Below are 14593 nucleotides of genomic sequence, written 5' to 3' on the forward strand. Positions count from 1 at the left end.
AGAACTTCGAGTAAATGTTGGTAATAGACCATAATTTTTACAATATTCTATAAATTCTACCGAATGTTTGGCGTTTTTTTAACTTCTAATTCTCGAGAGAGATGGAGCAGTAGAACGCCAAACATTCGGTAGAATTTATAGAATATTGTAAAATATATATATATATATATGTCATATATATATATATATATATATTATAATTATATATTTTTGTTTTTGGTGGCCTTTAAAGCTTAATAAGCTTGTATGGTCTCCAAGCCATTTTTTTGTGGTAAATAAAAATTTGTAAATAATAAACAAATATATATATTATTACGTAAATTTAAATACAACGCTTTTTAATTGTTGAAACTCAAAAGCTCTACTGAATCATCACAGACAAATAAGACGGACGTTCATTGTGCAAATAAATAAGTTTTAAGCTGACTTCGAAATTGTAAATATGTAAATATATATATATGTTAGTAGTTAATGTAAAGCCGATTTACATAACATACAACCTAACACACACCACACACACACACCACATACACACACATACACACACACACATATATATATATCTATATATGCATGTATAAATACATACACATACTCATACACGTATGGTACATTGTACATATATGATTATGAGAAGGTGTGCTGGCATGCTCAAGTAGAAAATGAATGTGTAGTGCACGGAGGAGGTTGTTGAAGATCTATCATTCTATCATTTGATCATTCGAAGAGGCTCACATTCAACATTCACTCACTCACTGTCTGTTTGTTATAATTAACTCTAAAAATTATTCTTGACGTATTTATGCAATGATTTATCTTCTGCAGCTTTAATGCAAATAACGTTGCTTGCCAATAATCCGACAAATAAATAAAACGACACGGTATATGATGTAATGAATGTTCGTAAAAAATTTACTTTTTTAATTTTGCTTAATTTTTCAAACTGAATGTTTTAAACCTTTATAATTTGGGAAGTTTAATTAACTTAGCGGTAGGAGTATTTTTTGAAAGTTAATTACTAACTTTTCTATTTGACGTTGGCTAAAATGGAAAAAATGTATTATTAATTACAAATTATTCACCTTCTCATGAGGGCAATTTGTGTTGAATAATTTTATAACTTAACTCAAAAACGCGTCTATGAAATAAAATTTGCCACATGAAGGTTAGTTTATTATTATTTTTTTAAATTATTATACATGATGTATGGTGGTGAAATGAGTGTTCAACATGAAACAAGCAACTCCACGCCATTCTGTAGCGCTGCCGTCGACCACATTTCGCACTCCATTAATTTGACAAATCTCAAATTTCACATTTATGAGCATACAAGCACCAAATTTAGAAATTGCATTCCACTGCAACCATATTACATTTTTTTATTATTTGCAAATAATCTAAATGCGATTTTCCCACAAAATTGAAATGTATTAACTGCTGTGAACAAACTTATTTACTTAAACACTCAAGTATCTGGATATCGTAACGTTCATTTCTGTATTTGATTTCAACGGAACCAGGCAGATAAAGAACAAATGCCTCTTCAAAAAGCTGCGCAGTGCACGTGTGTGGTCGATGTTTTATGCGGTCGACCTTCTCAAAGAAGAACGCTCGATCACATCCATTTCACATTTTCGAATAAAATTTATTTCTTTTTCGTAAAATATTGTTTTGAAACTCATTGACTTGAAAATATATTTTAAAGAATATCATTTAAAATTTAATAACTAAACAGTCAACGTTTTTTAAATAACTGATTCATCTCCAGAAACATTTTCTCTTCAACATTTTCAGCATGCCACGTTTTAACATTCAAGCCACGTATTTGTAAACAACGAATGCACGCTTGAAGTAGCACACCACACAGACAGACACGAGGCACACACCACACTCACACACACATACACACACACAAAACACACACACAAAACACACACACAACACACACACATACTTCAGTTTTCAATAAAATAATGTGCCTCAGACCTCAGAGTGTAATTGTGACACTCTGCTCACCTATCCAGCCATTAGTATGAAATGGTAGTCTCAAAATCTTCAAATTGAATGTTCTTTTTTGCTTATTTCAAAAAATTTTTCGTACACACGATTAATTTTATATCGATAATATAAAATATTTGATCAAAAATGAAACAGAAATTTACAGAATTGAAAAGTGTCTGAATAAATAAGAATGTTCCCAATTCGTTTTTCTGCGAGAAATATAAAATATCATGAAACCAAAAGTCATGAAACGATCTATGAACGTACTGGTACCTTTACCTAACATTTCCATCATTATTTTAAATGCTTCCTGTCTATTTCTAGAATTTAGCTTTCTAAATTAGTCTTTATTACTATGACATGTCTTTTTATAAATTGATTTTCTAAACTGTTAAACAAGAGTTTGTCATCAATAATTTAATTATTTAAAAACAATATAATTTTGGTATAATTTTGCCAACAAGACCAAATTTATTTTCCAAAACTGAATAAAATTTCATATAATATATATCTAACAGTTCAATTGTAATACTGTAATAGTAATATTGTAACTGTAATATTGTAATTGTAATATTGTAATTGTAATATTGTAATTGTAATGTATAGTTCTGTATTAACACATATATCTTAAAAAATTCAAAAATATTTACTTGTTGAAAAATTCAAGTGATAGACATTATTAATAAAAGTAAAAAAAGGAAGAAATGAATGTTAAAGAGGTCACTTGACTACTTACAAAGTAAAAAACTTTGTGAAAATTCCCCCATCCTATTATAACACAGCATACCACAAAAATACCGCATGTATATGTGTATATAAGCAACAAAATATGAGATATATTGGTGTATCTATATATAATATTAACAATTAAATAAAGTAATTAACATCTTAATTATATGTCTATGTTTATTTATTAACCAACACTTGCATGTAAAAATTAGAATTTTCATTTGATCATTAAGTGTGAAGGATTGTGCGCGCCCACGAAGGAGAGATGGTTGTGAAGATAAATGGAAAGAAGAGATGTGCGGACGTGGAGATATTAATCTTAGTTAACCCGATCCCCTCCATCCTACGTTCCTGTCCTCTCTTCCATGTGTCCACGTCCGTCTGCTGCTGCCTACCTCTCTTATTTATAACCCTCAACGTTCAATTTTTACGATGCTTTCTACAGAATAATTTTTTTCAATAAAAAATATCTAGTCGGACTTGACAATACAAACTTTATGCTCATCTTGAAACGATCTTCCATTGCATTCTCTTAAAATAATGTACCAATAAAATCATTTAAGACATGACGCCAGCATACAAGTTCGTTACAAAAAGAGGAAACTAAAGTTGCAGCTGCAATCCACAAAGAGCAGAACAATAGCTTGAGCGGCTAATAGCATGCGTTTAACTTTGCGTGACGCGATGAATGCTGGCGTTTCAGCCCGCCATTAAAACTGCGCGTGATAACGATTTCATAACATCACGTTGAAGGCAGCTTTGTTCAAATGACGAGACGTCTGTTAATCTTGCACCGGCGATTATTAGCTGCTATTAGTGTCTATTTTCTGTCAAAATCGTATTTTAAATTTTATAATTATGTTTTTCTATTGTACAACAAAATTATAAAATTAAAAATAAATTTCAGTGTTGTTGACTGTATTATTGAAACATCTATTTTAAATTTAAAACGAAAAAATAACTAAAAATAATCCCCAAATTAATGCGTTGTTTTTTTGCCTTGTGAGTAGCAGATAGAAATAATTTATTAAGACGGAGACGATGATTCACTAGAAGAGGAGGCAAGCATTAAATGTTACTTACCAGAAAAACTTTTCACGCCGCATCTTTTTGTTGACATTTTATTGGAAATCCGTTAAGAGCGATAATAAAATACCAATAAAAACAAACTGAAAATAGTTTCGAAGAACCAGAAAGATAGAGCAAATGATTTTTAGATAAGTACCCTAGCACATCTTCGATTTATTTAATGGTCCCAAAAGCATCCAAGCAACTTTTAACTGATGTACCGACTATCTTTAACACCATTTTAATGTTCTTTTGAGCACATGCGTTCAAGTATACATTGAATAAAACTTTACTGGCAGATCATTCATGTGCAAAACATTTAATTTTCAATTTTTATTTTTCAACTTTGCTAGTTGCTAAGAACTTTTCGGCGCAATAACACTAACACTAACAAAATACATGAAATCACACCCTCGCATTCAAAACACTTATGAATTTTTTTTTACAACAACAACAACAACATAGTATTATAACATCAAAAAAATCGGAACGTTACATCAACACACAAAATATCACATTAACATGCACACAACATCCCACCAACACACACAACCCAACATTAGCACACACACACAACGTCACATCACCACAAGCAGACGACATGGTCACAAAAGGATGCTTAGTTATACGACGGATGAGGCAGAAGATATTCAGCAGCATGCACTCGCACTCAAACATGCCGCTAAAACCAGGGACATGCTCAACAAACAAAACACCACACCACCAACACAGCCACAACACACCACACTGCACCACCCCACACCACCAACACTAACAATAACACATCACACAATACAAAACGTTCTATTAATAATGTACCTTCACCAGCAAAAATGTAATGCTTGCCATAGAAAGAGACAGCTTACAATAGAAATATGTTTACTTTTGGGGAATACAACTAAAAATATGTCGTTTAAAAACTGTTGAAACAGAATGTTTATTGAAATAATATTGTCTTCACCAATCAATTTGCTATTTGCGAAACTCACGTTTACGAGCGGAGGCTACAAAATTTTTGCAGATGTTCTTAAAAATCTCAGAACTGCCAACACAACCCTAGACAGAAGGAAATATGTATTTATATGTATTAATTACTTAATTAATTTATCTTTTTAAAGTAAATTTTTAGTGATTATGATTCAGATATATCTCATAAAAATATTCAATTAAAGATACAAAATATAGATTAAAACAGATATATCTCACTTTTACTTATATCATAGAAATACAGACTAGAACATATATCTTTACCTTTGATATATATAATAAAAATATAGACTTAAGCGATCAATTTAACGGATATACTATATTTTGATATATATAATAAAAATATTGAATGAAATAGATATATATGGAAGCACAAAGACTGAAACGAGAAAATCTCAACTATCCAGCATGCATACGTAAGTCCTCAAACAACTTTCATAATCAAACTGGAGCAGCATCTGAAAATTATTCAAATTTTCGCCCGAATGCTGTCAGATTTCCATTCTATTAAGAAACGTTCTGTTGATAATGTTATCGAATGTTGTGTTAATGTTGTTGTTGTTGTTGTTAATGTTGTTGTTGAGTATAAATATTTTGCTGATTAATATTTTTCTGTTTCAAAGGGTTTGTGTTTTATAACATTTTGGTTATAATTTGAAATAGATTTATTAGAATGTTATTTAAAATGTTTTTAGATGCAATGTTTTTACTTATGTATATGGTGTGGGATGATGGAAATTGAATGACGTAATTTTCATCCCGTGTGGAACATTCCCGAAATCTGAAATAACTTATTCAGACCGATTCAGTCCGATCCAGTCAAAAAAATTTTTCATAAACTAATCAATCATAACAAATCTGCACTATTTTCAAAATTTGTTTTTGAAATTTTGAGTTCTTTTTTTGAAGGGCAGTTTTTGTAGCTCTCAAAAGTTGCTCACTGATTGATTCAAAAGTTTCACCACTTTAATGAAATGATTTTCATTGCATGCAACTTATGACGACATAAACGGCAGATTTTCAATAATTTTAACTGTGTAAAATAAAATAAATGAATAGACGAGTGAAAAATTATTACTATTATAATTATTAAGCTAAATAAAATCATAACATTCGTACTTTTAACTATAAAATAGTCTGAGTGAGATCTAACGAGACATTTCCGCGACAAATAGCTCTGCAATCATGAAAACAACGAACTTAATTTGCATAATTTGCTCATATAAAAATGATATTAGTGGTTAATGGAAACAAAAATATTGCTAATGACTTTATTATGTGTTTTTGTTCGCTGGTTCATGAACTGACGACGACGGAATGCCTTAACAGGAAATTATTTTCGTGGACTGCCGAGGTGGGTGACAATGACAAACAGCCTCCTCGATTTAAACACAAATTTGAAATCTCTGTCAACAACAAATTAACAAACGTAAACAAACGTAAAAATAATTCAAACAACACCGTGTTGAAGCAAGATGCAGATTTATTTTATTTCAGTTAAACAGTTAAAAATTTGTTTTCACATAAATACATGCTTGCGTCTGTTAGTTAGCGTAGGATCTGACTTTACATGCGCCCTGCAAATACACTCAAATACACTCAAACACGCAAATAATTAGGCACGCATACGAAAACCACACACCTGTCATTTTGGTCCGGGCAGAGATTACGAACCAACTTATTTTTGTTCCTCAGGCCCAATCCAGTTGAATTTTTTTTTTATTGCACTTGCTTTATTAGTTGTTATTTAATTTAGCTGCAAATGCACACTTGGATGCTCGTGAATGACATGTAGATGATGATCAATTGTGTGACAGGACACGCTTCAGTGAACATCGGTCTTCGCGATGCCTGGACGCAATTATAACTCCGTGTAACTCTTAATGCAAATGTGTCAAACGCATGCATCGCGTGTGTGTGTCAGTCTTATGCGTTATTAATCTATACATCGTTAATGGTGTTATCAGCATACACCGTACCAACGTTTGATGAGATTTCAATCATGCTTTTAGAATAACTTTTAAAGTGCAAATAAACTCTTCATTTATGTAAACATTTACGAGTAGAAGAAGAAGGTGGTGGCGGGATTGAGTTTATTTTTGATCAGTGGTTCAAGCAAGATGAGAATTGGTTCTTTATTAACTCACGGCACCTCAACATTCACTTTGGTACGTGGTGTTTGATGTCATCGACGTCATATTTTTAATGTTGCAAAGGTTCCTTTTGTACGTTATTTTTATCAGGAAGGTGTACTGCACGCATGTGCTTTTGTGTGTTTTTTTGTTTGAGTTAATATTTAAATTGAATGACATTGAACTTGATAAATGCAAATACGTTTAACAACATTGAACTTGACAAATGCATACATTAAACATTTGAAGATGACCCGTCCGCGAGATTATCCATTATTCTTGTCCTGCTCTCTCTTCTTTTTTTTGATATTTTTACGTATAAACAATTGTGATTTTTATTTTTACAAACGTAATAAACATAAAAAAAAAATAATTCAAGTTTTTACGCGGTTTCAAACCACTGAAAATAGTTAATAATTAATTGGACTCAACTCAAGGTCAGACTTAAGTGGATGCCTAACTCATTCAGTAGTTTCCAATTTTTTAAATCTCACTATAGTATGTGATGTTCTTTAATTTTTTTTTCTAATTGTTATAATCACGATACAGGGTGAGTTGAAATGAATTCAAAATATGTTTATATTGACAGTTACTTTGACTGATTAAAAAAAAATGTTCAAGTGTCTTTAATTTAGCAATGGTGTTTAATTTACATTGTTAAACAAAAATTTTGAAATTTAAGCAGTTGGAACTTAGAGTCAGGAATGTTGGAGATAATTTTCACTCAAGGAGTCAGTCGGAGCCGGACAAATTTTCATTTGACTCTGACACCCTATAGCTTTACTCAAAAATTTTTTGCATTTTACCGACAATACTTGTGAAACACACAAACTTGTTTCATTAACTAGGTTTTTAATCAATTTTATTTGACTCCAGCAAACTACTACATTTGCTGCTATAACAATTTCATTTGTTGGTTTCATATTGTTGGAAAACTTGACGGAAAATATATTTTTTTCTATTTTGAAAATAAAATTAGAAGCAGTTGCCACAAAGCCACCAGATCTCAAAATCCAACCTTGATGAAACATCATTGCAGATCAATTAGTAAATGAAGTTATCAATATAATTAGATGCTCCCAAAAAGATGTTTGTTCGTGAGCGTGTGTACGTGTGTGCGTATGTAAAAAGATGTTTTGTTTTTTAATATTTTTTGATTACAAAAAGTAAAAAAATAAAATGTTGAATGTTATGGTCTGAGTTGACATGGTTGATATAAAATGAACACAGTGTAAGAAACGAATTTATGATGTTTTCTTGTCTTTTATTAACAAATTTCGGTTTATATTTTGTCACAGTAGTTCATAGAGTTTGAAAAATTTCATTTAAAAATCATCAAATTTATTTTTTTCCCAAATTCTTTTATTAAAATTTGCTCAACTTTTAACGGTAGAATGCCTCTGAACGAAGGAGCTATTCAAATTTTATAGTTAAAACGAATCGACAAATAAATTCTACGAAAAGCTGAATGAGATGACGATCGTGTTAATAACGGTTCATTCATTTATTCATCTTATCATTCGTTCGTTCGTTCGTTCATTTGATCCTTAAATAAATAATTAATTAATTACTAATTTATTTATGACGATGGCACTTTTTATGACGAGAAAGATTTCTAACTTTAATGATGGATACGATACGATATTTTTTGTGATTGTTGATGGTAAAGTTGATCTCAGTGTATTTTCACATTGGTGTGAATATACATAATACATATATTATTTATAGTTTTTGCATGCAAATAAACAATTATTCGATCTTTAAATAATTTATACACCTGTTTTAAAAATAAAAATTCTTGTTTTTCAACTAATTTTTTTAACATCATCAAACAATTTTTAATAGAATTTTTACTATCTGTGTCTAGATATTGAAAAAAAAAATTGTCAATTTTTAAAACATTAATTTATCAAAATATTAATTTATTAAAATAATAACAATATTAATATTTTATAAATTTTATAAGTCATATATTTTAATTATTTTAATTAATCTACAAACTTTTATTTGTTTGAGAGAGTTCTTCATTCATTTTAATGTGTGTAACAACTAGATATTTTAGCGACGAGACTTTTTAGCAGGATCTGCTTTTTAAGTAGAAACATGTTGAAGTAAAATATAAAATTAAAAAAAAAACAAAAAATAAGAAAGAAGGAGGCAAGAAAAAATGGAAAAAAATATGAATAAGAGAGAAGAAAGCAAGAATAAGAGTGTAAAGAGTCTACGTGAGGATATACTTTATTGGTGCATGTTGAATATAATGTAGTGGCGGCTCGTGATCTTTCAATAGGTTTCTTACGAGAAATAAATAAACAGAAGCAGCAGCAGCAGCAGCGTCAGTAGCAGCAACAGGCTGTAGGAAGAACGTAGGTGGGTATTCTGATAACACTTGTTTGCGTGATGTTCGTCCACATGATCTCATCTAATTGAGCGCCTGAATGTTTGTTTTGAATCGCAACAATCCCTAATATCGGGCAATTTGTTTGTTTAATTATTTAAAAATTTTGTTTGCCCACGTTTGTCAGTGTATCTATGAGTTTGTGTGTGCGGTTTAAAAGCACATTCTTGAATAAAGTAAACTAATGCTATGTGGGTCTAAGTAGAGATATGAATTATAGTGAAACCTCTTAAACTACCACTAATTAATCATCATATCGCAGAAATAATGTTCGAATATGTTGGTAAAACAAAATTTTACTCTAGAATTATTGCTTGTTTGCAAACTGCAACGTGCACTGAAGTGAATACAAAGATTAACTTGCGAGTGATTGATTCTTTCAGGTATGTGCGATCCCATCGTCATTTTGCTGTCAGGTAGTTAGTTAAATGTATCGCAGAGTCTGCGTGCTATAACATTCTTTTATTATTTTATGGCATTATTTTAGAGTTTCTTTTTCAAACTTAGTTTTATTAATTATTAACTTTTAAGACGTAATAATCAGAAGCTCTTTGTTACAATATTTTTTTTCAAAATATTGAAATTTTAATTTTTTCCAGAAAATACATCATAAAAACACTTGCAGTATAATAAATTGGTATTTTTTTCACAAAAAATTGTGTTCTAATGAAATTTTTGTAATTTTTTGAAAGGGTCCTTATTTATAAAATTACAGCAAATACTTTAAAAAAACATCAGAAATGTAATAGAAAACAAATTGGATACAAAAACAAAGTACGATATGAAAACAAGAGTCAGTAACTTGGAGAAAGTGCTTAAGACTGCAGCCGAAAAATGCGAAGTAGGGAAAAACATAATAAAACCCTGGATAAGTGATGAAACTTGGAAACTCGTAGAGGAAAGAAGACAGTTGAAAGCAACAAAAAGACAAAACAACGAAAATGAGATGAAATATAAACAACTGTATTGCAAAATAAAGAAAAGTGCCAGAGCAGATAAAAGAAGATAGATAAACGATAGATGCGAATGGGTAGAAGCACTAGTTGGACAAAACAAAACAAGAGAGGCGTATCAGCTAGTCAGACAGTTAAAAGGAAAACTGAAGAATACGTCAAGGATTATTAAAGACAAGGATGGAAATGTTCTAACTGAAGGCCAACAAATTAAAGATAGATGGTCGGAATATATCAAGGACCTGTTCACAGATAAAAACACGTATACAAAGGAGGTGTTACAGGCTTTAAAAGAAAGAAAAGTAGTCAATGAGGAAGAAACGGAAATAACATTGGAGGAAGTAATAAAAGCAATGAAGAAAATGAGGAACAACAAGAGCACAGGGAGAGACGGAATTCCCATAGAGCTGATCAAAGCGGGAGGACCAATTGTATGTAATGAGATTCACAAAATCTGCCAAGAAATCTGGGACAGTGGAAAATGGCCAGAAGATTGGTGTAAATCAATTTTGATCATGTTGCCAAAAAAAGGAGACCTGAAAGACTGCAACAACTACAGATCAATAGCACTGACCCCTCATATGTGCAAGATCATGCTGACGATCTTGAAAGAACGATTGGAGAAAGACATAGAGCAGCATTTAGGAGAGAAGGAAGGCAGGTTTCAGAAAGGACAGAAATACAGTCCAGCAAATCCTGATGTTGAGACTATTGTTGGAAGATGCAGGAAGCAGAGGTCAAACAACTTTTCATTGTTTTGTGGATTTTAAGAAGGCGTTTGATTCAGTCTGGCGCGAAGGTTTGTGGGCAGCTTTGGAAAGTATGGGAGTGTCAACAAAAATGATAAGGGTGCTGAAAGGGCTTTATGAGGAGTCAACAATGGCGGTAAAGGTAGGTACAGAGCTGGGAGACTGGATCAAAGCGAACATAGGAAGTAGACAAGGAGATCCAATATCACCATTACTGTTCTTAGCACTGTTGGAAAGAGCCTTAGAAAAAATGGAGAATGCAGATATTGAAGAAATCGACATTGGAGGCAGAGTGATAAGGGACCTCAGGTTTGCAGATGATATAGATTTGCTAGCATCTAGTGCAGAGGGTCTACAGAAACTGATCGAGTTGACGTACGATGGTGGAAGAAACCATGGACTACACATCAGCAGCAGTAAGACAAAGATAATGATTTCGGAAGCAGGTGGAAACAATGATGAATTCCAGATAGGAGCAGAAAAGCTCGAACAAGTGAACCAATTTATATATCTGGGCAGCCTCATAACTAATGACAATAATTGTTCGAAAGAAATTGATAGAAGAATAGCAATCGCGAGAGGAATGTTTGCATCTTTGAAAGTAATATTGAAAAACGGTAATGTATCTACAAAAACAAAATTAAAGATCGTAGAAGCGTGTGTGTTTTCTACATTGATGTATGCATGTGAGGCTTGGACGTTGAAAAAAAGAGACAAAGACAAACTGGAAGCATTCGAGATGCATTGTTATAGAAAGTTGCTGGGAATCAGTTGGAGACAAAAGATAAGAAACGATGCCATAAGAAAACAACTTGGAAGACAAAAACTGTGTATGAAAGTGTCAAGGAAAGAAAGCTTGGTATCTTTGGGCACATCTGCAGAATGACAGACGACAGACTGATCAAAAAAGTACTGATGAGAAAGAGGGACTGGAAGATAAAAGTTGGAAGATCTGTGAGGAAGTGGATGGATGATATCACGGAATGGACGGGGGCTGGAACATTGAGCTCAATGAAGATGGCGAGGGAAAGAAAAGGATTTTGGAGACATAGAAGAATACCATCGGCCTCAACGGTACCTTAAGGGCTTACAGAGGATCATTGAATGAATGAAATGAAATGAATGAATGAAATACTTTGAATATATGTCGGTACATGTAGCACGTACACGTAGTTTATAAGCGCCCAGCTAGGCACACTATATAAAAATCAATACCTTCATAGAATTCAAGTTTTAAATCGATAGTATTCAGACCAATTTAAAATGAATTGTTTCATAAATCAACAGACTGAACTTAACATATGTACTGTTTGAATTAATCCACTGAAATCTATTCGATACGTTTCATGACAGATAGCTGTGTAGTGTATAATTATAAGCAAAGCCCTGCTTGGCTTGCATTCATACCTACGCAAATGACATAAAACTATCGTCTATGAGATATCATATAATGGTTTGTTAAACATCGTTGATGTTGTATTGTGATATAGATGATGTTTCTGGAGAAGATGATGATATTTTGTCGTGGGTAATATTTCATTGCTTAATTTTCTGTTCGTAATGGTAATCATAATAAGGAGAAATAATATTTTTCAGTGTTCTTCTGTTTTGGCACCATAGACTGTTCTTTTGGATGTTGTTATAAAAAAAATAATTTGTGTTAAGTACATGAATTTATTATCGTTATGCTCTATTAACATTTTGGCTTCTGTGTTTTGTTGATTTTTTACTACAACGTTTCGTTTTATAAAACACTTATTTGTGGACCATCTCATTCATATATTTGTAAATTTTCACAAAAATTTTGGCAATATTTTTCGTTTGTGCGAAAATCCGCAATAAATCAATGATATTTTTCTTACTCCAATTAACTTTTTGTTTGGTAATTTAGATTTTTACTGGTTTATAAGACAGTCATTCATTGTGCAAGCCACGTTCGCTATTTATGCATATGTAGGTAGGTTACATTTTAGTACTTTTGTTTTGTGCTGCCGTAGTGTGTGTCTGTGTGCAATGTGTGTACGGCGTGCGTGTGTGTTTATCTGTGTGCGTGTGTTCGTGCGTAAGTGTGTGTATATGTATGTATGTGTGTTTGTGCGTGTGTGTGTGGTTTTTGTGGTGTTTGTGTGTGTGTGTGGTTTTTGCGGTGTATGTGTGTGTGTGTTTGTTTGTGTGTGTGTAGTGTTCTTTTGAGAATGTGTATTTATGATATGTTAGTTTGTACTGTTAGCTAGTTTGTTTTGCAATGATGTTTCGACAATTATATTAAACGATGGTGTTTGTTGTTTTGATTATATGTTGCTGTTATAATGTTGTTGTCATTTGAGGTGATGTTGTTGCTGTCATGACGATGTGATTATATTGTTGTGTGTGACGATGTTGTTGTTGTTGTTATTGCGGTGTGATGACGTTGCTCTGTCCTAGCAGATGAGTGATTACCTGGAATGATTTATGACGTCATCGCCTACTCCCTATCACAACAACAACAACAATAACACCAACAACAACACCAGATAATTTATTTATTATTTTTTACGTTTTAAAATCTAGAAAAATATCATTGATCATATTTTGATTGTTAGTGCAGATGTTTTTGAGGCTTTTGCTGCCTGCAATCTTTGGAATAAACTCCACATTTTAAAATAAGCAGAAAATAATTTGGTATGGAATTGTGTTTCAATATACTGAATTCAACTGCATTTTTTTATTTTATATTGTATTGTGTTGTAATGTTTATCATTGTTTTGTATCTTTTAATATCATATGCATGTTGTGGTTTATGTTCGGTGGGCTTGAAATGATATAGGCGCATACATTCCTATATAACTGTAATCCCACTCTGATAAGAAGTCATATACCTACACATTTTAATTTCCAAAATGTAAAACACATATCTGGTAATTCTTATAATTGATACATATGGTAAAACACCTGTACAAATTTGATGTTAATTGTTTCGGACTTTTCAAAAATCTTGAAAGTGTCAAAAAAATTATTATTATTTTATTATTATTATTTTAGTCTAATTATAATTTATAATGCAATCAATGTAATAGGCAGCCGAGTATTCTGTTGTCAGGGGTGGATGTTGTGATTTAATTAAATTGAAGACGACGATCATCATGATATGTTGGGCAGGTCTCTCGTGAATCATACAGGAGAGAGAATGACGGAGATGATGAGGATGATGATGATGATAATATTATTAATAGTGATGATCCTGATGATGATGATATGACAGTGAAAATGTTGTTGATGGTGCTAATAAGGATGATGATGATGATGGTGGTGATGAGAATGAAGATGATGCTGCTGCTGCTGAGGATGATAATGCTGATGATGATAATGCTGATAATTGTGAAAATTCAATTCAATTCGTTTATTTTCTCAAAAGAGGGGTAAACTAAAAAAGCAACCAAATACTTGTAAGAAAGTCACCCTATCCAAATAAAATCAACATTGATCAACAAAAATCAAAAATTAAAATAGTTTGACAAAAATCAAGGATTAAACTAGATCGAAATAAATCAAAAGTTATTGAACTGCAGATTCTATTCTATTTATCTTATGAAACAG

Source organism: Helobdella robusta (genome assembly GCF_000326865.2).
Source record: "Helobdella robusta unplaced genomic scaffold HELROscaffold_21, whole genome shotgun sequence".
Classification (NCBI taxonomy): Eukaryota; Metazoa; Annelida; class Clitellata; order Rhynchobdellida; family Glossiphoniidae; genus Helobdella; species Helobdella robusta.